General features: G+C 49.5%; 1 long non-coding RNA gene across 1 annotated transcript; it reads left to right on the forward strand.

Annotated features, from left to right (window-relative positions):
• On the forward strand, positions 1 to 23,400 carry LOC125940923 (uncharacterized). Its single transcript, XR_007464083.1, has 3 exons — positions 1 to 111; positions 2,454 to 2,627; positions 23,281 to 23,400. It is a non-coding gene; the product is annotated as an uncharacterized LOC125940923 (long non-coding RNA).
• Positions 23,401 to 27,590: the final 4,190 nt, after the last annotated feature.

Genomic DNA, 27,590 nt, shown 5'->3' on the forward strand with positions numbered 1-27,590 from the left:
GCCTACGCCTTCGTGAATGAATGGGCCCATTTCCGCTACGGTGTGTTTTATGAGTACGGGCGCTTGGGACACGAGAAGTACCCTATGTCCTACTGCCCGTGTTGTAATAAGGTGGGCTCCCAGCATTTTATTTTTTCTGTGTAGCGCACTGCGTTGCTTCTATATTAAGTCAGCTTTACTACCCAGTGTAGTGAAAAAAAAGGAGACGACCTAACCAAGCATACAATTACCTAATAATAAAAGCGTGTACTGGTAACATAGCCATTAACTGACTGCCACCCGCCGGGGTGGCTCAGTCAGCTAAGGCGTTGCGCTGCTGAGCACGAGGTCGCGGGATCGAATCCCGGCTGCGGCGGCCGCATTTCGATGGAGGCGAAATGTAAAAACGCCCTTGTGCTTGCGTTGTAGTGCACGTTAAAGAACCCCAGGTGGTGAAAATTAATCCCAAGCCCTCCACTACGGCGTGCCTCATAATCAGAACTGGTTTTGGCACGTAAAAAACCCAAGAAAGAAGAAGAAGAAGAACTGCCAGTGACACTCTTTCTGACAAACGATTGCGGTTTATTTTTCATCGGAAGGTAAATCTTATCAGGCATACTGTTCCACCGCCTCTAATACTGGACTTTCGTTGTGCGTGGAGCTTGCAAAAAGTCGCGCAACTAAATGACTCATCGCAACCGCCATTTCCCTGCCACGCGTGGCATTACTCAGCTTGCAGTTGCGTGGCGTTGTGCTTGTCATTTTATTCTACGAGAAGGGGTTTCGGTGTTCAGTCGTAGTTCTCCGCGAGATGGGGTTTCGGTGTTCAGTCCTAGTTCTCCGTGATGCTTGCGTGAAGTGGCACTCCTACACTCCATTTCTCAAGTCGTTTGCAGAACGTGGAAGGTGCAGGTTCGCTTAGCCATTAGGATGGCCGATTGCCTCTAGAGATGTGTCCATCCGCATGCCGTTCTCTACTCAGCGGCTGCGGACTTTGCACTATACGACGTGCATGAGCAAATGTCATATCTCTGTAACGTATCATGTACGAAGTAAACATTAAACTCCTTGATCTTGGCATTAATAAAGCAGTTACGCCTGGAACTATATTTGTCTGCGCAAGGTTATTTGCTTGTGTACGCATCGTACGTTCGGAAGCGCTGCGAACGGCTTGTGAGATGAAATATACATGCCTTATCGCACGTCCGTCGAGCTGGAAAACGGTCTTCTACTATGTCATCGTTTCAGTGGGACAGCCGTGGTACAGTAATTGGAACTGTCTCGCTATTCTAAATGTTGTCAGTTCGAATGTCACGTGGATCCAAGGGCTGTTAGTTCTGCTAAGCGCCATTTTAGATGGTTGGTCAACCTACCACCCCCGGCATTGTTCTCTGCGAGATGGCTATCCCTATTTGAAAGTTAAGTCTCTGCGCACTTGTGCTATTGAATAGTAGGGCTTCCAATCGTGTTTCCAAATGATTGAAGCCCGCGTGTGTATCGCGACTGAGACACAGACAAAGATAAAGAGAGGGAAGATCGGTTGCACGAGAAAAAAGAGGTAAGCATGTCGACTTGCGAACACCTTGGTCAGCAGGGTGGGGAAGGGAAGTGAAATGGCAAAAGTTTACACAGTCAGAAATAGGAAGGAAGAGAGTGCGCAGAAGTAGCAGCTATGCGCAGCGTAAGTTTGCACTATTGCCTGCAAGTGTTCACTCCTAAAGTGCAACACAAGTGAGGCAACCACGCCATCATTCTTTTCGAGAACATGGGAAGCCTCCGTCCTCTCCCTATCACCATAACCACAAATAATTTAATCGCAACACTTTGAACCAATTTGCAGCCATCGAGCGGGTAAGTAAGTTACTTACCCGCTCGACGGAGAGCGGGTAAGCGGGTTACTTTCCTTGTAAGTACGATCGAAAACACAACGCTCAAATTGTGAACCAGCTGTCATTTATGCTTTCACATATGCTTTCTTTTGAGCTCTGCAAGCAAGCAAAAGTTAGAATGAGGGTTTACCTCCTCTATGCAACTGAGTTACGTGTTCCTTGACAGGCTCTAAAATATCATGATAATGAAACTTGTGCGTTAAAGAAATTGATAATTTATTGTAAGCAAAACGACCCCTGATTACATGCCGTTGCTAATATTTGCTTGCGATGCAAAATATTAGTAAAAGTTACGTAACACCACCGTTGTACACTGCAAAATATTCTGCCGTAATGCTAATCTCTAAAGCAGTAAACTTGTAGTCAACTTAAAACTGAGCAAGCATTTTTCACCCTTCTGCTTGTCATTCCTCACAATACCTTCTTCTATATGTCACAGAAATAGAAACATATTTATTCGGTAGCCCAACGCCTTTTTTTTCTTGCATAACTCCAGTGCGTCGTGTGGTAGGCAGACGCATGGATAATAAAACTCGTCTGTATTTTTAATGTGCCACCATTTAAAATATGTTCTATTGGTTCCAGGAAGTGGTACGTTGGAACTCGTGCTCGGATAGGATTGAGCATTCTATTCTTAATGAAAATATATGCGTATATCACGACGGCTGTTATGCCACTGAAGATTGCGTGGTCGTGGCAACTCAACCAGAACGAGATCCCGTTGAATCGTCGCTCATGTTCCTTCCACGACTCGAGAATGTAAGTTTTCTGCAGCTACATCTGTCATGTATCTAGTTTTCATAACAGCCTTAATGACCGACAGGTTTGTTTGATTATGCAATCTCCCGCCTGTAAGATAAGGAGGAGACGTCTGTTACATTTGCGTTTATTTAAGTTTGCCTTTTCAGAACTTGGCAAAAAGCCAGAATGATTTGGATGCAGAAAATGTCTAATTTGTTAACTACTTGCGCACTGTGTCGTAGGTAAGAATAAAACGCTGATCTCGCTACGCTTTTCTCTGCGCGGCGCTGTGTGGCTGCCCATGGCAGCAGGCGTTGCCGATATGCTCACTAGTAAGCGCACTGCATCACTGGTGATAAAGAATTAAGTGGAACTTTCCTGAACGGAACTGTGCAAGATATGCATAGCATTATATGACTCGCGGTGTTGTGCGAAATTTATTATGCGTGGTAATGATGTGTGTTATTGTTATGGTGATACAGTATGCGCTATTTATTTATATATGCGTACCGAGCACGAGTAGAGAGATTCACATATTTACATCGCCGAAAATATACGTTCCGTGCCATGCGGATCGACATCCATACAATGCTACGCATATCTTCGACATTTGCCATTCACAGACTTTCTGCTTAATTTCTTCGGTGGTATAAACAACGCGTTATCGCTGTCATAGGTAGCACAGGAGGGACGGCTGTGCGTGCATGCGTAATTTATGCACAAGTGGCGGATGATCTCGTTTTGGGCCCTCTTTAGTCGCTGTCCATCCTCGAATGGTAGGTGTTTACCATACCAGGACGTCTCGTACTGCTTGCTGTCCTTCTTTTATTATTGGCGTGGGTATTTCTGGCCTAGGTGTAACACCACCTTTCTGCGTATGCCGTATGGAGAATGGTGAAAGCTCATGGGCTCCTAGAATGTGTTGTGTCGGCGCGCTGATTATTATCGCGCACAATGGGGCGTTTGTCACTGCACTGCAGATGTCAGCTAGCAGCTGCAGACAAGGGGCTCAAGCTGTGCATTTTGGCCCTGTATTAGGCAGCAGGTTTTCTTGCTTAACATGGAATTTATCAAGCGCCTAGCCATGTGACGCTACACAACAAAGAACAAATGTAGCCACTGACATGTGGTACATAATCAAAGGCGCAGGCAGTTAACAACAGCAACTCAATGTAAGCTACAAAATAGCTCGGTCTGCTAGGCGGCGACACAAGCAATGCAAAGCATACATCTTGCGTTGTTTTCATCACTATTGCAGGGATCATCTGTGCCTTTGCTTGTGCTGGTCGACAAATACTTACTTTTAATTTGAATGCATTTTCTTCTCACAGTCAACTCAGTTTTGTGGCATGTACCTCGCTGTTTTCCTGGGCTGATCCGGAAGATGGTGCGGTACAAAATTTGAGCCAGCGCCAAGACAGATATCGCGGTTTGTCACTTAACCGTACACGTTCGTCTAAATTATAATAAAAGAATTGTGCACCGAAAGAAAACATTGGGAGACACTTAGACTTTGCTTTATAAGCAGAACGCAATAACAATAAACGGTTGCCTTTGTTTGCTGAACCATGCGAAATGCTTCTTATTATTCATAATTATATCATTTCAAACTCAACGAAGCTTCCAAACACTCACATAACACCTGTAATTAACTTACTATTCACCATACACAATCATTAACCATACGATTTACTGGAACCAAAAACTTCTCATCGATACATCACTCATACACATGCATCCACTAGCACCTTCGATTAACCACCATTCTCTTTAATACTGTGGCATACTGTCACTGTGGCATACATGGCAATGATCTAGCGGACGCAGCGGCCCGATCTGCTCATGACGGTGTCAACTGCGTTGCCATTCCTCTTTCGAGAGCCGACGCAGCGAAAAAACTTTCCGCGCTTGCGCGTGAACTAACATTGATGCAATGGAATTCCTCCGATTTCACAAGTGCACGCCTTCATGCCCTGGACCCTAATTTACAGCTTCGTATTCCATTCGACCTTCCACGACGGGACTGCACACTTCTAATCCGTCTATGGCTTGGAGTAGCATTTTCAAATGCGTACTCCTTTCGTATCGGAATGGCCAATAGCCCACTTTGTGAATCCTGCGGGTGTAACGAAACAATCGCACACCTTCTTTGTGAGTGTCCTCGTTTCAACCCGCAGAGAGCAGCTCTCTCAGCGACAATAGATCAACTGGACAAACGCCCAATAACAGAAAAGAACATCTGTAGCGCCTCAGCATGCGGCGCCCGTCAAGGAAGACGAAGTTGGCATTCGAACGCGCGGCAGGTGCAGAGCGAGAATAAAAAATCAGTTCGAAAACTCAACGCTGTCAGGGCTGGATCTTTCTCGTGTTAGCTCCGACAGTTAATGGTGACCCGATAATGAACACGCAACCCCAACCATCCCGCATGGATCCTGCCGGCTCTTCCACCCAGCCTACCGGTCCTGACGCCCAAGAAGACGCCAGACCTAACAGTGCTGCGGTGGCTGCGATCCAACACGTCAACCTGCCACCATTTTGGCCAAACAACCCCTGCACATGGTTACTGCAGGTCGAGGCGTACTTCCGTCTACGGCAAATCACCAGCCAACAGACCAGGTACTGGCATCTGGTGTCCTCCTTACCTCCGGACGTAGCCGAAGACTTCACAGATATTTTAGCTTCGCCGCACCCGAGCCATCCCTACGACACGTTGAAGGAAGCTATCATTTCCCGCAAGTCCGAGTCTGAACACAGCAGACTCCAACAGCTCATCACGGCCACAGAGCTCGGTGACCGTCGCCCATCCCAGCTCCTGCGACACATGCGCCAGCTCATTGGCGGGACCTCCGCCCCTCAAGAGGAGAAGCTTTTGCGTGAGTTGTTCCTTCAGCGCTTACCGCAGAGCATGGTCCCGGTCCTCGTCGCTGCAGGAGATGTCCCAGTAGACACGCTCGCTGAAATGGCTGATCGAGTGGCAGACTACTCACGGGCACATAGCCTCAACGCCATTACCACGTCGCCACCGGCCACCGCTGCAGACCCCGCGCTCGCGAGCATCGACAACCGTTTGGACGCCATTGTCAGACGTCTCGATGACTGCGTACCTGCGCATCGCCGATCGGCATCCAGGTTCCAGTTCCACAGTCGCTTCTCGACGTCTCCACGCTCTCCGGGACTTCAGACAACCGACGCGCCACGGGACGACTCGTCCTCGACCATGTGCTGGTACCACCGCCGATTTGGGGCCTCTGCACGCAAGTGCACTCGCCCGTGATCCTGGTCGGGAAATGCGACGACCGGCCACTGACGGCGGCGAGTGGTCCTGGTAGAACGTCATGCCGCCTTTTCTATGTTTCCGATAAGATCACTGGCGCTTGCTTCCTCGTCGACACAGGAGCCCAGGTTAGCGTCATACCGGCCTCCTGTGCAGATCGCCGTCGCAACGAACAGACCTGCCCACTCCAAGCGATCAACAACTCCGCCATTCCCACATACGGCCAACGCTCTCTTACACTTGACTTTGGACTACGCCGTACGTTCCGCTGGATTTTCATCCTCGCTGACGTCTCGCAAGCTGTTCTTGGAGCTGACTTCCTCAGTTTTTTCAACCTTGCTGTGGACATGCATGCTCATCGCCTCATCGATCTCAACACGCGCCTATCCATCAACGGTATACCCTGCACTTCCTCGTCAACGAGCCTTCGAGCTCTCACACCTGCTTCGCCGTATGCAAAACTTCTCGCTGACTTCCCCAACCTCACGAAGCCGCACACCAGAGAGTCACCGGTGAAGCATTCCGTCACTCACCACATTGTGACCACTGGACCTCCCGTTTTTACACGGCCTCGTCGACTTTCTGGAGAACGCCTCACCATCGCCCGCCGTGAGTTTGAGCACATGCTTGAACTTGGCATTGTGCGGCCTTCCTCCAGCAACTGGGCATCGCCACTCCACATGGTCCCGAAGAAAGATCCTGGCGACTGGAGACCATGTGGGGATTACCGCGCTCTCAATGCCCACACCTTACCAGACCGCTACCCACTTCCTCACATACAGGATTTCACATCAAATTTGGCTGGGTGCACGATCTTCTCTAAGATTGACTTAGTGAAGGCTTACCATCAGATTCCTGTAGAACCCGCTGACATTCCGAAGACGGCCATCATCACCCCATTTGGCTTGTTCGAATATGTAAGGATGCCTTTTGGACTGCGCAACGCAGCACAGACTTTTCAGCGCACTATCAACGAGGTCACGCGAGGTCTCGATTTCGTATTTGCCTACCTTGATGACCTCCTGGTAGCAAGCTCATCGGGCCCTGAGCATGAATACCACCTGCGCACCCTGTTTCACCGTCTGGATGATTACGGCCTCGTCATAAATCCCAATAAGTGCGTCTTCGGCGTCGCTACAATCGAGTTCTTAGGCCACCTTGTCACTCCACAGGGTATACAACCGCTCGCCAGCAAAGTGAAGGCTATCCAAGACTTTCCACCCCCGACATCAATGAAACGACTCCGAGAATTCCTGGGCCTACTAAACTTCCATCGCCGCTTTCTTCCTAAGTGTGCCACTTTCTTAAAGCCCTTAACCGACCTATTAGCTATAAAAAAAGACCCGGCTGCGCCACTGGAATGGACCGACGACGCCGCATCTGCCTTCGCCACCGCCAAAAAGGCTCTGGCAGACGCCACCATACTCATACATCCCGTTCCTGATGCCCCAATTCGTCTCATCACCGATGCATCGAGTGTAGCAGTTGGCGCTGTTCTCGAGCAGCACGCATCAGGTTGGCAGCCCCTTGGATTCTTCTCGCAAAAACTCAAACCACCGGAAGTAAAATACAGTACATTTGCCCGAGAACTCCTTGCTGTGTACCTCGCCATCAAGCATTTCCGCCATTTACTGGAGGGCCGGGACTTTTACGTCGTTACAGACCACAAGCCCCTGACGTTTGCCTTCCATCGCAATCACAGCAATTACACTGCAAGGGAGATCCGTCAACTATGCTTTATCTCCGAATTCACCGTGGATCTCAGACACGTACACGGGTCGGAAAATGCCGCCGCTGATGCACTCTCACGCATCGATGCCTTGTCGACCCAGCCACCACTAGACATGGAAGAGCTAGCAGCTGCCCAGAGCAACGATCCTGAGCTGCATAGTCTTCGCTCTTCATCCACGTCTCTATCTTTCACGGAGTGCCTACTTCCATTTTCTACCTCAGTTAATAACGTGCGAAACGTCTACTGGTGTTCCTCGGCCCTTCGTGCCTAAAGCGTTTCGTCGTGCAATTTTTGATCAATTGCACAACATGAGCCATCCGGGTATTCGTGCGACCCAGAAGCTAGTCACATCTCGTTTCCTTTGGCCAAGTATCAATGCTGACGTCCGACGCTGGGCGCGAACCTGCCTTCAGTGCCAGCGTGTTAAAATTCACCGTCACACGGTCACTGCACCATCCCCCTTTCGGCCTCCCGACGCAAGGTTTTCCCACGTCCATCTCGACATCGTCGGCCCTCTTCCACCATCACAAGGGGCCTGTTACCTACTGACATGTGTGGATCGCTTCACCAGATGGCCGGAAGCGTTTCCCGTTTCCGACATTACAGCACCGACAGTGGCCAAGGCTTTCACAAACGGCTGGGTATCACGCTTTGGATGCCCTTCTGTCGTCACCACTGATCGCGGTCGTCAATTTCAATCGGCCCTTTTCACCGCACTTGCCAATATCTTGGGCATTCGACACATCCACACGACTGCCTACCATCCTTCAGCCAATGGCATGGTCGAACGGCTTCATCGACAACTGAAAGCTGCCCTCACTGCTCACCAGCCAAGAGAACGTTGGCTTGATCACCTCCCCTTCGTACTTCTGGGCATCCGATCAGCATTGAAGACGGATCTCGGCTGCTCGTCAGCTGAACTAGTCTATGGCGTGTCTCTGCGTCTTCCAGGTGAATTCTTTGAGCCGTCGTCGCCCCCTTCCACTCATGATGCCGCTACGTACATTCGAGAGCTGCGCACCACGTTTCACGACCTTGCTCCTGTAATTCCTGCCGACCGACACCCCCAATCTGTCTTCGTCAGCCAGGATCTGCATGACTGCAGTCACGTTTTCGTTCGGCGTGACCAAATACGGCCACCACTCACACCGGCCTATGATGGCCCATTTCGCGTCCTCCATCGTACACCTAAAACGTTCACGCTGGACATCAACGGCCGTGAAGACGTCGTGGCTGCCGATCGACTAAAACCTGCATACATTGCCGCTCTCGCGTCCGCGGAGCTTCCATCTCAAGTCTGGACTCCCACATCCAAGCACGTTCACTGGGCGACTCCTATGGCTCACGCTCTACGGGGGGGAGCCCTGTAGCGCCTCAGCATGCGGCGCCCGTCAAGGAAGACGAAGTTGGCATTCGAACGCGCGGCAGGTGCAGAGCGAGAATAAAAAATCAGTTCGAAAACTCAACGCTGTCAGGGCTGGATCTTTCTCGTGTTAGCTCCGACACATCCTTGGAAACTGGCCTACACAAACAACGGCGCGAGCCGCCCTGAAGGCACTGCTGCGTTACTTGAAAGACACCGGACTCAATGACAAATTGTGACTCTGCATTGTGTTACTTAGGACGGAACGTTCAGACAATGCAACACGCGAACGCCTTCGCGGACTTCATGACAGTGCCCACAGAAACAGTTCTGTTTTGTGTGCGTGTGTGATTTTCTTGTTTCCTTCCTTTTTGTTTATTCTTTATTTTCACTTATTTTTCTCTCTCTCTCCTTTCGCATCCCTTTACCCCTCCCCCGGTACAGGGTAGCCAACCGGAGATAACCTCTGGTTAACCTCCCTGTCTTTCCTTTACCTTTTTCTCTCTCTCTCTTTAATACTTCAATCTAAGTACATCATTCCGAATTAGCATATTCACAATTGCAATGTACGCGTCAGTACGTTTTTCTAAGGCAGTTTACTAAATCAGAACACAACCTGCTTATCGATACGTCACACAGACACACACGCACGCACATTCATTTGTTTAGTGCCATGAACCACCAACACTCACATGCACTTCGGTCTACTTAGCCCATTCTTAATTACCGTACTCATAATTAGCATGCACGCTATAGTAAAATGCTCTAAGACATTTTACTAAATTAGGGACCACAAAGCAGTCACTACAACCCCCTCTAACAAGCTTGAACCAATGAGCCTTCGTGAAAGTTTCGCATTCCGAAGGTCCTGGGTTTGAATTCCACATGAAGCCCAATTTTCTTTTCAGCTCAATTACTTTCCATCGCTTACAGGGACCCCTCTCAGAAATTTGGGGTCGATGTGAAGAGCCTTTGAGCTCTTAACGAATTTTAACGAAACTGCCACTTCCATCGGCAGTATCGCACGCGTCCAACGCATCCCTACATGAAAACTTTCGTAATTATCCGAATATCTGTTTTAACTGCTCGTGCCAATAATATCCTCCTATGAGAGTAATGTCCCTTAACTAGTAAAATTGCGGTAAATGTTGCGAGTTACTTTTGAAGTGTGGGAACTATTTAAAAAATGCATCTCGAATATAAGTACCTTTACGTGTTCCGCAAAAACCATTTTCTACGAAACCAATCATGATTCACATTTCATAGAAGTTTACTAAAGTCAAGACTGCTGAATTGATTACTTTCTTTTGTATCACTACTGATAATTTTTCGTGACACTTTATTGCATAAAGGAAGTCACCAAGAACGTTTCAATTGAAAGCAAAAGTACTTGTGTGTCTGGTTGGAATATCAATATTCGTTTAAAGATGTGCTCGGTAAGCCTGGTTTTGTAGGCCGTGTCTTACTCATGCATTGGTTTACTAAATGTTTGCTATATTATCTTGCTCAGTTTGATGTTTGCCCTACGAGGTCTCTACTGCCAGCTACTGTGTGAGCTATCAGTATTTTGCTGAATTCTTAATTTCGTAAAATCGGGGCAAAATACTCTCTTGTTTCTATGCCTGTCTGCTCTCCGCTAATATTTGTAAATGATGTAGGCACTTTTTTAAGCATATTATAAAGGAGGTTTATTAAACGAAAGGCCGAGGACGGGTGGAGCGTTCCACCGAGCACAATCTCGAAGCTCGAGCTTCTGCGGCAGGCGATGCTGTCGGCAATCCTGCTGCCTAAGTGCAGGCGTTCTTCTTCATTACAATTGCCCCATCGGAAAAAGGAGCCATCCTGGCGACTTAGTCTGAAGATGAGGCCACAAAATCATGATACGGCTTGAGCCGCTGGACGTGGACGACTTCGCGGTTGCGACGACGTATGTCAGAAAGAAGGCTGTGTCAATGGCTCGATCAGGTAGCTGACGGGAGAAGTTTGTTGCAAAATGCGGTGTGGTCCATCGTATTTAGGAAGAAGTTTTGAAGCAAGTCCTGGCGTGCGGTTTGGTACGGACAGCCAAACGATGTCTCCCGGTTGAAAAGTTGGGGTCGAGTTGCAGGCATCGTGTTTTGACTTTTGGCGCCTCTGATCGTCCGAAGTGAAGCAGCGGGTCAACTGACGACATTCTTCAGCTTGTCTTGCGGCATCCAAGATCGGCCGGTATTCTGATGCGTCTGGGTGGTAGGGCAGAATAGTATCAATTGTATGGGAAGGATGATGGCCATAAAGAAGATAGAAGGGGGAGAAACCGGTAGTGGCTTGCGTAGCAGTATTGTAGGCGTAGGTGACGAATGGAAGAACTAGGTCCCAATAAGAGTGGTCGGATGCGATGTACATACCGAGCATGTCACGAAGGGTGCGATTAAAGTGTTCCGTGGTACCATTGGTTTGGAGATGATAGGGGGTGCATGTGCGATGAACAATAGCGCATTCAGCAAGCAATTTCTCGACAACTTCAGACAGGAAGGCGCGGCCTCGATCGCTTAGGAGTTCGCGAGGGCCTCCATGACGAAGCACAAAACGTCGCACTACAACAGTGGCGATTTCCTGCGCAGTAGCAGCTGGGAGGGCAGCAGTTTCTGTATAGCGTGTCAAGTGGCCAACGGCAACTATAATCCACCGGTTGCCGGACGTAGTCAAGGGAAGAGGCCCATATAGATCGACACCAACGCGATCAAAAGGTTGAGAAGGACATGGCAGGGGTTGGAGTTCACCGGCTGAGAGGTGCGGCGGAGATTTGCGTTGCTGACGTTCACGGCAAGAACGGACGAAGTTTCGAACGAAGGTGTACATACCCCGCCAGTAGTAGCGGTGCCGAAGTTTTTCGTACGTCTTGAAAACGCCGGCGTGGCCACACTGGGGGTCCGAGTGGAAAGAGGAACAGATCTCTGATCTCAAGGCTCTCGGGATGACTAGCAGCCATGTACGTCCCTCAGGGGCATAGTTGCGCCGGTACAGGAGCTGATCACGGATCGCAAAATGCGGAACCTGTCGCCGAAGTGCTCTAGAAGCCGGAGCTGGTGATGTATCCGAAAGAAGGTCTAAAAGTGATGCAGTCCAGGGGTCATTGTGTTGTTCGGCAGCAATTGTGTCCAAGTCAAGAGATGACAACGTGCGCTCACAGGGTGACTCACGGGTGACCTCTGGCGAAACCGGTGAGCGGGAAAGAGCGTCAGCGTCGGAATGCTTCAGCCCGGAACGATACACTACGCGTATGTCATACTCCTGGATTCGCAGAGACCAGCGAGCGAGGCGGCCAGATGGGCCTCTTAAATTAGAAAGCCAACACAGCGCATGGTGGTCGGTCACTACGTCAAAAGAGCGGCCATATAAATAAGGGCGAAACTTGCCAAGTGCCCAGACGATGGCCAAGAACTCCTTTTCCGTGACGCTGTAATTGACCTCCGCCTTGGTGAGCGTGCGGCTCGCATAAGCCACGCCGTATTCTGCGTGGCCAGGATGACGCTGTGCAAGCACAGCACCAAGGCCTACACCACTTGCGTCGGTATGAACTTCTGTAGGGGCTTGAGGATCAAAATGGCGAAGAATAGGTGGCGTCGTGAGAAGACGGCGCAAGGTGGAGAACGCATGGTCGCAGGCAGGGGACCACGACGAGAGGTCTTTGGCACTACGAAGCAGTTGCGTGAGGGGTGATAGGATAGATGCGAAGTTTTGAACGAAGCACCGGAAAGAAGAGCATAAGCCGATGAAACTGCGAAGTTCTTTCATTGTAGTGGGCTTAGGAAACGCAGAGACGGCCCGTAATTTCTCGGGATCTGGGGTGCTATGCAGGATGCGCCGAGTTTCTCGTTCACCCGAGTTTTACCCGAGTTTGCTCGACGGCAGTCAGTGAACGAAGATAGCAATGAACTTGCAATAACAGCAGGCAAAAAGAAATGTCGAGATAAAGCCGCGTATGCCAACATGAGCGCACCCTACGCGGCACAGTGCTGCCGGGCTTCAAGCACAGAGGACTGCGCAACAAAACGCGCCAGCGCCGCGTATTGTTATCAACGTATTATCGCAATTTAGCAATACCGTCACTGTCCCGCTGTCTATCTGCACACTTGCCGTGAGCCGCTTGCCACGCCTTTCTCGGGCGCGTCAAGGGCGTGCCTCCTTTTTCGGGCATTATCTTTCTAGTCGTCCGTCGAATGCGAACAGGGCACATGCGGTGCATTCTTGCACCTACACTTTTCCTCAATCGAATACTTTGAAATACAACAAATAACATAACCAACATTTTACTTCTTAAAGTATCGGTTTTTTGTTTTGAATGCTGTAAATTTGTGATGACGAACGGACATAGAATGAATTATTAAATTTTGTACTTTTTTGCTGCGAGTGGCGACAGTGAGGCGAAAGCTTACAAGCGGATACATTCTAGAGGGTCACACGCAAGAGGGAGTTCACGCGGTGAGCAGTCGCCAGGGGCGCTGCAGTGCAATGTTCGATGAAGTCAGTCATGACAACGATCTGCCCATTCCCTGTCTAATAGGGGAATGGCAACGCCGCGCTGCGGCATGGCTGTTCACCGCAGGTGCTTCACTTCGGCGGCTAGTAAGGCCGCCGCTTTACCAACTGAAACGACACTTTAGCCATAGAGACGGGAGCAACGGCTGTCGCTGCAAAATGGCTTTGCGGTATTCTGGGTCCGTAGTGACGCAGCACAATGAAAATGCACCAGTTTATCTGCGTGCGCGAAGTCTCCGCGATGCATTGCGAACATGAGCGTGCTGCCCAGCGACACAGTTCATCGCTTGTCACCGCTTGCCCAGTGAAGGTGCCTCCGTGCTCATGTGCGCAGAATTTGAGTGTGTTGTTCACTCCAATGTGCTTGCCGATTGCCTCTGCTGCTGAGCTAACAGCGATCGCAGATGGATATCGTAACGACAGCGCACCAATCGCATTTTGGTGGGTGAGGGCTCTTGTGTGCAGTTAGGAAATTATACTTCGAACGCAGGAAGGTGTTGCCATTGTTTAGTGTGCCGTGCTTGTGATGACAAAATGTCATTGCACTGGGTGTGTTTGCGCTGACCGCTGACCGTGTTTGCTGCACTATATCATTGACAGAGCAGCCATCTCAAATGACAGCTGCGATACGTTGTCGTTGGAAAACACTACGCACTGCTCAAGATCGTCGTCCACCATGGCGAATCGACGCCTTGCAAGCAGCTACAGTGACGTGCCGATAATTATTTGCTTTGCGCTACGTAGCCACAACGCAGGCAATGAACCGTGTTGTGGGGCCATCACAGCCCAAGAAGACATATGCATAAGGCAGCGAAAGTCGGCGCTTTTTTTATAGTGGTGCTGAGTACATCACCGATGACAGTGCGTTGTGCGTGTTTTATTTCGCCGGTCAAGATTGTTAATGCCTCTCAGCTACGCATTACGTCGCTGTTGTCGAAAAATAAGTTGGGCGTGGCCCAACAGTATGGGCGCGCACAAGAGTTACATGCTTCGCTCGGGGCGTGACCTATGGTTTTGATTAACAGGCGAACTCGTGCCAAACTCGAACATCGCGAAACCCCCCTCGAGTTAAACTCGGGAGCATGGCGGCGGCAGCACCAGCCTGTGTCATCGCATCCAGCGGCGGCAAGCGTCAATATGACCATCTGGACCCGTTCACCTACATGACCGACGTAGAGTTTCAGCGTCGTTTTTGCCTTTCCAAAACGTCAGTGCGCTGGCTGTGTGACGAGTTAGGCGAACGCCCTTGTCTGCGGAGACTGCGTGGCGGGCATATTATGATTTCCGAGCACAGACTGATGTGACTAGGCTGCGGAGGAAAAGTTCATGCGATCGCTTCGGCTCTACCCTGTCTCAAGCGCTGCTCGTCCACCGCGTCCTAGCCCCAGACCAGGTCCGGCGTCGTCATCGGAGTACTGGGGCACCTGCGAGCAGCTGGGGTTCAACCCGGGCCAACCAACCTGCGTAGGCGAAGTGGTCACATTATATTGGAAGACTCAGAATGGAAGCCGGGCTGCCTTCCGATGCAACAGGTGCCGAAATCAGTTTTCGCAGTTACACGGTAAAGCTGCACTGCACGGTCAGAGAGGCGAAGGACGTTACTTCGCCAACACAGACCGCCTCGGCAGTCCGAACGACCACCTCTCCAGGCGGCAAATGATTTGGCTCAAGTACTGCGTGAGCAAAAGCGTAGACATATGGCTGTTGAAGGAGATGACCGGCGACTTGTTTCCTCTATAGGAGCACGCCATCGCCGACTAGAGGAACTACCCCCGTAAGTTTGCGAGGGCCAAGCTGCTGGCGCGACCTTCACTCGGTGTCCCCGGGGAGATAGCGCATATTTACGAGCGCCTTCTTCCTGGCGATCAGAAGTACAATAGAGGCCGCCTAATGTCGGGCGACAACTTTCCGCTGAGCTGCCAAAATTACGGCAGTGTTAAAGACGGTGGCCCATGGGTCTTCGGCATGTTCTTGATTCGCAGCACCAGAGGGGTGCTGCGAATATCAAGGTCGACCGACGAAAGGCGGCGATCCTAGGCGCCATTATTGCAGCCAATGTTCAACCGGGGACCATTATTCATAGTGACGAATTGGCCACATACAAATGTTTCCCAAATTTAGTGGATGCTAACGGGGCTATGCCTCAATCCGCATTGGTAGACAGTCAACAAAAGCGTGAACTTTGTGGACCCCATCACGGGCGTTCACACGCAAAAAAAAAGAAAGTTATGGTCAAAAAATTAAGCGCTCCCTCGTCAGCGATGGGTACAGGGTAACTGCACCGATGCTGGAGTCCCACCTAGGATGCATGTGGTGGCAGTCAACATCCACGTGCGCTGCAAAGACCCTTTCGTGCGCTTGTTAGAAGCCACGGATCGCTCGGGCTGGCCACTACAAAGACTCTTTCCTGCGGTTGTTAGAAGCCATTGCTCGACGCTTGCCAGTATGGAGGTGTATCGCAAAGTAAAAGAAAATAAAGCGTAGTTTTCTGACCCTTGTATGTGTTCTTTCCGGCATTCCTGTGTGCTTACACAGTAAGCGCGCGGCAAACCACTTATGCGCTAGCCGACGCTCACTTCGTCTTGTAGCTGGATGCGCGCGCTACTCGCAGCTTTTCTTTAGCGCGAGCAATGAGCGATCTGTTAAAAGCCCAGTGTGAAAACTAGGCGCACACCAATCTCTGCTCGGAAATGGGAGCGCAAGCACGTAGCGAGCCGCACCAATCCAATCTAGAGCAAAGGAGCAACGAGCGATCTGTTATAAACCCAGTGAGAAAAGCAAGCGCACACCAATCGGTGCTCGGAAATGCTAGAGCAAGCACGTATCGAGCCGTGCCAATCGAATCCAGAAAAAAAAGAGGGGGGCGAGCGTGCCCTCGTGGCATAACGCGAAACGTATTTAAATACAAATTAGTCTAATACACATTCCGTGTACATCGTGGAAACATTAAAATGCTTACAACCCACGTTAATGTGACTAATATTATTGTACTAAATGAATTTATTTTATAACTTGCATGTGCCTGTATTGCACTCGGTGGAACGACAAACAAGTGAAAGAAGGCACGACCATGCACCGACCGTATGACCACGTGAGCCCCAGTTTGTCGACCGCCCATATGGCAACGCCCAAGGGATAATAGCTACCCAGAGTGAATCTAGATTAACCAATGAAACTGGAGGCGTGCCGATGGACAAACTTTGTCTTGTTACCATTTGTTCTTTGATCTTGGGGCGTCGCCAGAGCTCGTGAAGATCCCGAGTTTCGCCAAACTCGGCGCATCCTGCATAGCACCCCTGGAAGAATGCCATCCTTGCACACAACGTGGCCAAGGATCGTCAACTTGCGGGCAGCAAAGTGACATTTCTTCAGATTAAGCTGCAGACCGGCTTTGGTCAAGGAACTGAGTACGTGCTGAAGGCGGCGCAGGTGTGTTGCGAAATCAGGGGCGAATACTACGATGTCGTCAAGGTAACATAGGCAGATCTTCCATTTAAGGCCGCGCAAAACATTATCCATCATCCTTTCGAATGTAGCAGGAGCGTTGCAAAGTCCGAAAGGTATGACGGTGAACTCATATAGGCCGTCTGGCGTAACGAAGGCAGTTTTTGGGCGATCGGCCTCCGCCATCGGGACCTGCCAGTAGCCGGACCGCAAGTCCAAGGAGGAGAAGAACTCGGCGCCTTGTAAGCAGTCCAGAGCATCATCAATGCGTGGCAGTGGGTAAACATCTTTCAGAGTGATCTTGTTTAAGCGCTGAAAATCCACACAGAAACGTATTGAACCGTCTTTCTTTGTGACAAGTACCACGGGAGAATCCCACGGGCTCTGTGAAGGCTGAATCACACCTCGACGGTGCATGTCGTCGACCTGGTCCGCAATGACGCGGCGTTCCGTAGCGGATACACGATACGGACCTTGGCGCAGCGGTGAGTGGGAGCCGGTGTCGATGTGGTGCTCGACTGTTCTTCTTCTTCTTTCTGGGGTTTTACATGCCAAAACCAGTTCTGATTATGAGGCACGCCGTAGTGGAGGGCTCCGGAATAATTTTGACCACCTGGGGTTCTTTAACGTGCACTACAACGCAAGCACACGGGCGTTTTTGCATTTCGCCTCCATCGAAATGCGACCGCCACGGCCAGGATTCGATCCCGCAACCTCGTGCTCAGCAGCGCAACGCCTTAGCTAACTGAGCAACCGCGACGGGTTGCTCGACTGTTGATGTGCGGCCTAATAATTCTTGGGCGAAGTCGAAAGAACTTCGGAAATGCTGCAGAAGGGCAAGAAGCTGGGATCGCTGCGAAGGTGTGAGAGCCTCGTCGATGAATGGGGTGAAGACATCCGTAGATGTTGCGTCAGTAGGCACGCGATGCTGTTGGCAATCCTGCTGCCTAAGTGCAGGCGGTCTTCTTCATTACAACATAAATGTTTTCTACATGGTCGCAACGTTCGAATGACAATATAAAGCTGCTTCGCATTAAACGGTGACATTAGTTAGACACTGCAGACACTGTTTGGAATCGTTGCAGAAAGCAGGGTGCGTGCAGTGCATTACCGTATTTTCCAGGTTCTGAAGTGCCTCAATTTATAAGTCGCACCCACCTACCTCGGCCTCTCATGATTCCCCCCCCCCAAAATGGTACATAAGTGTCACCAGTATATCCAAGACACAACTATTTTAATTCAGTCAGCATAAAAAAAACAATGCGCACATATACATTGATCGCGAAAGGCCGAACTGACCTATCAATAGTGCTAAATTTTCATAAACAACTTTGTATGAGCCACAAGTTCTAGATTACCAAATCTTCAATCAAAACTCCTCTCAGGCACAGTAAACCAATATTATTGCACTTCACTCGCCGTCACGAAAGGTCCTGTCCTCCGACAACTCTGTGAAAAACTCCAGCCACTTCAGCCGGCAGCATCACTGTGTAACCGTCGTCGGCCTTTCAATGACCTCTGAACGTGACATTGAGACACATCGCTGGCATTACCTCTGCGGCTGGGCGAGCTCGGGACAGACACGCGAAAGAACACAACATACCTGAACCAGGCTGAACGCATGCCTATAAAAAGCGAAATCGTGACCAGAATCCGAAAGCACAGCGACACCTTGCGCGAAGCCATCACCGAACTGATATTGATAATAACCAAGTGGATATTTTATAACGGGTATGTCTCCGGCTCTGCATCGTAAGCGTGAAAAGAAATGGTGGCACCATGTAGCTATTTATTGCTTCTGTCCTGTCAGTTATACTTTTTTTAAAGAAATACTAAACTATCAGACCAAAGTATAGCTTAACCCCAAATAACTTAAACCCTATATCACGAAGGCCACGCTGGCGGCCATCACTGCTGATACCCTGGTGCTGGCACGGTAAGCACTAGGAGCTAATACTTGAACTGAAAGGGCTGTGTTTCGTGAAAGTGTAGCGTTTTCTAACGTTGAATATAGGGTTTGGTCGTATACCTTCGGGACATTCTTGCACTGAAATTGCACTTAAACAGAAAGTAATGCAGGTTTCAGCACTCTTTATGCGTTCAAATAAGATTCGCTCTTTGTAGATACCAACAAAGTGCGTCGGATCAGTACCTTTTTTTTTCATTTTGGCAAAGGAGCATGAAAGAAATTATTGCGGACAGCTTGGAGTAAAAATTTCGGGAGTAAAGAGCGCAGCAGAAGAAAATGTACAATCGACAAAGCGAAACAAATATTCACTGATGTTTTGGCACCCAGATTAACATCGGAATGCCATGAATCATACTGTTGCCGATTAGTTAAAAGCAACATTGCGAATGAGTACCAAACCATAAGACCAGAGATGACGTCCTTCTTCCAAGAAACCAAGTGTCTTGTGCTGAGCATTTTTCAAAATTATGAAAAACGATGGATTCTGTATGCCCTGATTACGTTGTGGGTCACAAACTGCGCTGTCACATCTGCGCTGTGTGGCACAGTTCTCTGGCTTAACCTGCACCTTAACCTGCATGTTCTTTCTCCCGCTCGACAGTATTTGTGGTTTAGGAAAGGTGGCTGTTGGGCTAGTTCTGACGCAGCGCAAGGAATAAGACGAGAGTTTGCCTCACATTCTTCTCATTGCTTGCTTAGTTTATTAAGGCGAAAGCCTTAGGTGCCTATGTTGGCGGCTCCCTTGGCAGTGACCTTGGCGAAACTGCGCCGTGACGAAACATGACCGACGCCGCAAAACGTGCTCGGATTGACGTCACATTTCTCAGGGAAGTTCCTGTAAACAAAGTAAATTAGTGCCTCTGAAAAGAACATTTATTACGTTTTGGTCTGGGTGGAAATTGTACCCGGGCCTCTGGGTGCCCGACAAGCACACTTCCCTGAAGCCACGGCCGCTCCACGGTTCTTGCTTATTAAAGGTATGCCTAGTGCATGCGTAATATGCGACCTCACGTCGCAGCCATCTCGCTCAGTGAAGGTGTGGCCTAGTGCGCGGACTAACATGATGCAGTATAGGTACTACGTTAAGTATTCATATGTGGCGGTGAGGAGGTCGGCTTAGTGCAACACGTATACTTCCCATTGCGGCTCGCTATGCCTTGCAAGAACTGTAGCCCAGATTCGATAACTTAATGCGTTATCAATATGTATGACAAAGAAGTGTAATCCCAATTGTATAATTTCATGTTTTACTAAATGTGCAGCAGGCTTTCGCCTTCTTGTGCTACGAGGGAGTAACACCTACCGAAGGTTTTTTTATGGTATTCGTGCACAGGAGAAAGCCAGAAAGTAGTAACGTGTTCACGCGCATCCCTCGACTCTGCACTTAGTTCCATCGGGTGGCCAGAAAAAGGGCAGACCCACGGCTACCCCTCGCCCAGATCGGCGTCGCAGCAGTGTAGCATCAAGTGTGTTGCACTCTCGGAGCCTACTCATGCCGTAAGGGAAGAGCAGGTGTGCGTGCACACTCCACTCAGGCTGTGTCTATCCTAAGCTAAGTTTACGCTTGACCTACAGGTAAAAATCACAATTTGGTGAACAAGCGGTTATTTACGTCACGTGTGAAGTACGTAATGTTGAATGTCGGCAGAGCTGAATACAAGAAAGTATCTTTACGTCGACATTGATTCATCGCTTGCCGTGCTGTATGCTTTTTGAGCGACTACCTGGACGTCAACCAACCTCTGCTTTGCTTTATCTATGTACCCGACGCGTTAGGCCACTGGGTATCCGGTGCATGTTGAGCTTCGGGTCACTGGTTCAAACTCGCCCCGTCGGCCTCAATCGATGGCACCGCAATCCAAAAACGCTCGTGTACTTAGAAATAAGCGTACCTTATAAGACCACTTATAACGTAACCGCTTATAGTGCAGGACCTGATATAGTACGGTCTTTTTAGACTCCCGTTAATTTTCCCTAAGCATTTCATGTATACGCGTACCGCTTACAGTGCAGCCGCCTGAGACGAAATACTGGTTATAATGCGGCTTCCACGGGAAAATCTCGCAGACAAGGGCGGTAGCGAGCACGCTTCTCAACGAGGTGCGCCCACCGATGGGAGTGGAGATCAACGAGGGCGATGCGGAGGAGGAGCATGAGACGTGGAGCTTGTGTCTAAGGGTGATAAAATCGTCACCGCGCGCCGTATGTGCGAGTGAAAGCTCGCGGGGGGGGCGCGTGCCTTCACGGATGGCGAACGCACAGAGGAGAGCACACGCGACTTCCATGGCGCGAAAGGCCGTAGGGTATGCGAGGAAGGGAGGGGGGGGGGGGGGGGCGACGCTGCGCTGCGGCACCAAATGTGTATCTTGCAACACATTGCAACGCAAGGGAAACTGGCGACGCTATCTCCCACGCGACAGGAGCAAAGCGGGAAGGCAGCGCGGGAGGGGGAGGGGGTGGCTTCTAATCTGCCAACAAATGCGTTTGCGCCTGTGCCGGCTGTCGGTGTTGTCGTACGCAACGTATCTTGAAAGCGATTTCCACACGGCTCTGACAAACCCAGTCGCACGTTTAGATTCTCGGATACGCGCGGCTGTTTGGGCTACATGTTTTGCATACGTGCAGGGATTGAAAATTGTTGTTTTGGTTAAAGGGTGGTACCGCTTATAATGCAGATATTCACGACTCCGGTGACTTACGTTATAAACGGTCTACACTCTAGCTCCCCGTGCGGGCAAAGTTTTTCAGCATTCCCACTCGACGGGGCGCCTCATAATGAGATACCGTGGTTCTAGCGCACCAAACCGTCGATTTATTTTTTCCTTTTGGAACGGTACGTATACATGATGAAAGTTACTTTTCTTTTTCTCCCTATAGTGACGTAGCTATACTCTTACAGCCAGCGAGCATGAAAATAATTCTGCAGGATTACGCGCCAAAATCACGATATCATTACGGGGAACGCCGTAGTAAGAGGCTCCAGAATAAATTTGACCACCTCGGCTTTTTAAGGTGTGTCCCCATCGAAATGAACCGCTGCGGCTGTGATCACCATAGCAGTGCAACACCATGGCCACTGGGCTAAAGCGAGTGAAATCCCGAATGATAGCCGTCTCCCCTGGATGCATGTCACGTGACGCTGTTTTATGAGTGATTCACTGTCACTTATCATGTATGTGTAGCTCCTTATGCGGCTCTTTCACCTATTTCCGAGATGGGCGCGCATTCAGCGGTGACTGAAGCGCTCTAAATTAGGACTTCAAGAAGGGCTACTCGCATTGGACTCACGGTTACAAACATGATACGGAGCCAACACAAGGGACAAAACTTGTTACTTGCGTTTTCGCTGCATTGTGGCTTCTTTTTTGCGGATTTCTGCGGTTTTAGTTTTCTTCGTTTGCTTATTGCTTCTGTATGTGGAAATATTCGGGCTATGTGCCGATAACGATTTCAGTTTTAAGAAAAGCGCTCATTCAGTGCTTTTTCATTGTCACTTGTGTGAAACACCGAATTCTGATTCCAACCTTGAACAACACTGATTTCAGTGAGTTCTGCTTGTATCCATGAACAGCACGTAGTTTTGCTTGTAACCATGAACAGCGCTCAGTTCGGCTTCGAACCATAAACGCCGATTCAAAGGGCCCGTACTCTCACAACCGAGTGGCGGTGCGCTTCCGTCGCCGATCGTCAACTACATATATATATATATATATATATATATATATATATATACCGCTATTATCGTATATAATTACGTATAATCTAAATGGAATATATAATAGCCATTATAGCTCTTAGAGTGGTGCGTCCCCTAGTGTGCCAGCCTTGGGGCGTCTGATGCTTACACGATTTCGTGGAACTCTGAGGTAAGGCAGCGTCCCTCAATCTCACTCGCTTGTCGGGTCTGCGCGACAAAGCTGTGGCAGTGTGAGAGCAGGATGGCAGTCGCCTTCCTCGCTGGCGCTCGCGCCGCTGGGGTCAACAAAGCAAAGATGAACTGACTTACATCTATATACACCAATACTGCGGGTTGAAAATTTCTGATTAAAGGCTGTGTAGTCTACAAGAATTACTCAGTGAAATACAATCTCTTATCAAGGATCACCAACAACCAACATTCACCTTCCAACATATATTTTAAATAGTAAAGCGAATAGCCTTCCAGAGCCGTTCCACTATTCGCCTATATTGATAATTATGAGTTATGGTTGCTGTGCAATTGGTCATACCAGGCATCGAAACAAAATACTCGCGTTTGCGTCAATGAAGTGAATGGATTGGCAATAAATTTGGGGGCATCACTTGGGAGGCGAAATTCGTCTCGACGCTTGTGTTCGCGATATCTGAAAAGGGTTTCTTTCTTCACAGATAAAGCATTTTTGTAACTCGGAGAAGGAAAGCCACAGACACAACAAGTTCGCACCTAACTTGCACAACGAGATCTGCGAAGGCCAGTCTACCTGGGACGTCATCAGGCAGAACGAAGACTTCATGAGGTACGCGCACTTCTTGACGAGCAAGTCAGTGACGCAGTAACGTAGAAAGCTGGGCGAGTTGGAATTCAAATATTATTGCGATAGCAATTATATGGGCACTTGAAGCGGATTTCTGCTGTCACCGTCGCAGTCGTCGTCGCCGTCGCCGTGAGGTTCCGTATAAAGTTCAAGGGCGATAAAATGATCGATGCGCGCCGTATGTGCGAGTGAAAGCGCGCGTGGGACGCGCGCTATCACGGAGAGCAAACTCACTGCGGACAGCAAGCGCGACTTTCGTCGCGCGATAGGCCATGGGAGCATGGAAGGGAGGGATGGGGGGCGGGGGGCGACGTTGTGCTGCGGCACCAAATGCCTATCTTGCAAACGGGCGCTAGGTGAACTAGCCACTCAGTCTCGCACGCGAAAGGAGGAAAGAGGAAAGGCAGCGTGGGAGGGAGGTGGGGGTGCAGCTTGTACTCTGCCAACAAAGCGCTTGTACTTTGCCCGGCTGTGGCGGTCGCCCGCACCGCATCTTGAAAGCGATCTCCACACGGCTCTGACCTTTGTATGCGCTGTGCATTCGCCGCTCAGTTTCCGTTGAAGCGATAGACCGCACGAACCTTCGCTACTGCGGCGGCTGCGCTTGCTGCCAGCGTTTGGACAGTGGTTGTCCGCGGTCATCGAGTGCGATCTATTCACGTTTGCTTGCGCGCGCAGACATGACGCTTGTTAATTCAGTTAGCAAGCGAATGTGTCCAAGTTTATGCAGCCGATAAAACTACTATCCCTGCTCCGAATAGCTCTCTACTAATTTGCTATCGCAACTGATGCTTCGCCATGCGGGCGAAACTGGGACATTTTTTTTTTGTATCAGCGAGAAAAACGACGGCAACATAAAAAGGAAGGACAGCGCTCATCCTGTGTCATGGCTTCTTGCGCTGATTCAAAGAACAAATCGGTGACGCCCACACAAACCTAGCTTTAGCAAAATGGTCTTTGTGACCTGCTTGTGTCTCTTGCTATCATAGCCGTAAAGTTGCACGTTTGTAAGTTCATCACAGCAAGCTTAAATTTTCATATATATGTAAACGAACACAAGGGTCCAAGCTATACTTATGTGGTCAAGCTCCATCTCGCAGCACTGCGCCGTTCTGTCAGCTTGGCTGCCTTGTCGTTCGAGATGGTCTCTCCCGGCACGCGCACCCACCACGCGCACCAGCCACGCTCAATCCCGCGCTTTTCGGCCCCGCACGCCGAGCACAAGCACCGAAAAGCCCGCGCATTTCACCTATCGGGCCCCGCACACCGAGCACAAACATTAAATTGTCGTCCTCCTACCACAACTTCACGAAGCTTTACAAAAAGACGCATTATCGTACGCGAAAAAGTACACGTGTACAAAGCTTGGACTGAGGTTGAGAAGCCGCCATGCTGTTTAGGTCCCGACATGCAATTTGAAGCAATTACCGGACTTTTTATTTGTTCTAATGTGTAAGATCCATTTAGGCAGTCCGGAATCATAGCAGACGTCAAAATAAGACGTTTACACCGTGGGCCGCGCACGTGTTTGTTTGGCCTGTGGAACACACACACACACATATCTATATAAGCATATCATAATAAGCCAACAAACTCTTATCAATCTGTATGTGGAACACCAAGGACAACACAGGGGGAAATTACTTGTACTTAATTGAATTAAAAAAATGATAAATAAATGAAAATGGATGAAAAAACAACTGTCCGCAGGTGGGGAACGAACCCACGTCTTCGCATTACGTGTGCGATGCTCTCACCATTGAGCTACCGCGGAACCGTTTTCCTTTCCACTTTCTGGGGTATTTATGTTTTACAACTAGAACTAACCCTGGGAGTGTTAGCCAGCGCCACCACTCACAAACCATAGGGCGGATGTGGAACATCCTTTCTGCCGCAGGCGTCACGAGCACGTGATCGTTTTCGGTGATGGCAACTGGACAATAAATCCGCATATGCTACCTGAAGGCATCATTGTTGCCGGATTCGAGCCCTCGTTATGTAGTGTATATATATATATATATATATATATATATATATATTCATAAGACGCTAACAGACATATACACCAAGGACAACATCGGGCTAATTACTTGCACTTACTAATTGAATTTAATCGAAATGAAAAGGGGTAAAAAATCGTGCCGCAGGGGGGGACCGATCCCGGGTATTCGCATTATGCGTGAGATGCTCTTACCAATTGAGCAGCCGGGGCGCCGTTCTCCGATACACTTTCTGGGTTATTTATGTTTTACTACCAGAAGTTACCCTGCGAGCGTTAGCCAGCGCCAACACCCACGAACATTGACGGCGGATGCGGAACATGCTGCTGCAGGCGTCACGAGTACGTGATCTTTTTGGTTAAGGCAACTGGTCAATAAACCCACGCATGCTACCTGAAGGCATCAATGTTGCCGGTACCGGTTCATATATATATATATATATATATATATATATATATATATATATATATGTCACTCATGGTATAAAGTTGTCGCTCAGTGCAAGACGTGCCGGCATGATTGCAACTTGCACTCTATCGATTTCTCTATTGGTTGTCCGTTGTGCACATACCTTGCTACCGTTGCCTAACTAGGAGACGGCGTTGGGCACAGCGACTGGACAAGGGAGAAGAAAAGACAGTGAGCGAGATATGTGTCTGCAAAGCGCATACGCTTTTATAAAAGCCGTGTAAACCCTAGGGTTACTCTCCGTCAATGCATTTTTGGTGGCCGCGCTGGTTACGGACATGCCCTGAACGCCACAGTATTGAGCAACAATCTAGTGATGCCCTCTCCACAGTTCCTAGACGTTTCCTTGTACGACGGCACTGTTCTGAGGGAGGCCGACCTGATACAGCTGCTCAACGTCATGACAGCTAACGGCTGAGACGATGCCAGAAAAGCGCAGGTACTAGTAGCCAGTCTGCGTGGCATAGCCACGGACTTGTATGCAACCTGTCATCTAGTCATCACGAATATTTCAGGTTGGTGACGCGAATCCCATCCGATCGGTATGGCGAACCCTCATCAACACAGTTTCGCTTCGCTAGTCTGGGAGAACGACAGCTCAACCCAGGTGAGCCAATCCAGGAGCTGGTTGCCGATGTTGAACGACGCCACTATAGGCGTTTCTTTGAGCGTGGTGAACTTTTTCCCGACTGACGCTTTCATCGACGCGATACAAGAACCAGATTTTAAGGTGAAAGCCTTTAATGGCTCATACTCGCAGCGTCCAACGGTCCGTCCGTCCGTGCCTTGGAACAGTGCCAACTGTGGCCTCTCCCCCTCACACTCTCTCAGCAACCACGTGATGGCACAGCGTAGCATAGCAACAGTTGCGCCGCCACAGCTGTGGCCTCTCGCCTTTGCACTCTCTCAAAAATCACGTGATTGCACAGCGGCGAGCGCGGCAACGCTCCTTCGTCAGACATCTCGTTGCCACAGTCGAGTTAGTCGGATGGCTCCCAAGCGCCCCTGATGATTCCACGGCAAGCGGTTCAGAGAAGCGCCCCAAGAATGTGGATTCCCCCGATACCAAACACCAGAAGAATAATGAGCGAATGCGCATGCGCCTGGTAGTCAGTCGAATGGGCACAAGCTTTCGCCGCACACACTTTGGAATTTACAAAGTGTCCTTCGATATTTAGAGGCGAAGCACCTTAGAGCTGAGCCTTGTCCCCCCTCGTAGTAGTTCATCGCTCTCGTCTGGATGGAGTCCGCTAGGGACGCTGCGGCCCACAAGGGCTCTCACGAGTGAAGCCGACGAGAGCGGACGTGTCGAGCTGAGGTGCCATTTCAGCGCAGCAGGAGCAGCGTGCCAAAGAGATAGGTTTTGTTAATTTATATTTCACTTTTTGGTTCTTTTAGGAGGGTTAGCTTAGCCAAGCAAGCTTTATAAATTATTTTAATGCTTTTTCACTTTCTTGGTCTTCTCGCTTAGATAAAAGTAGGTAAAGAATAATTGTTTTTTTTTGCCACATCTACGCCTTGTTAGTACGAGATGATGGTTGGTACTAGGGGGAACCCACGCGTGCGTTGTTCTGAGTGCGAGTGTTCCTATGCGCTGGAAGAAACGCGTTTTAAGTCAGCACGCGAAGCGAATGGTGCAGATTTTATCTGTTGGATGTGTGTGCTAGGGTCGCGGCTAGACCGCCTAGAGCAAGAC

This window comes from Dermacentor silvarum, chromosome 10, assembly GCF_013339745.2.
Source record: "Dermacentor silvarum isolate Dsil-2018 chromosome 10, BIME_Dsil_1.4, whole genome shotgun sequence".
Lineage (NCBI taxonomy): Eukaryota > Metazoa > Arthropoda > Arachnida > Ixodida > Ixodidae > Dermacentor > Dermacentor silvarum.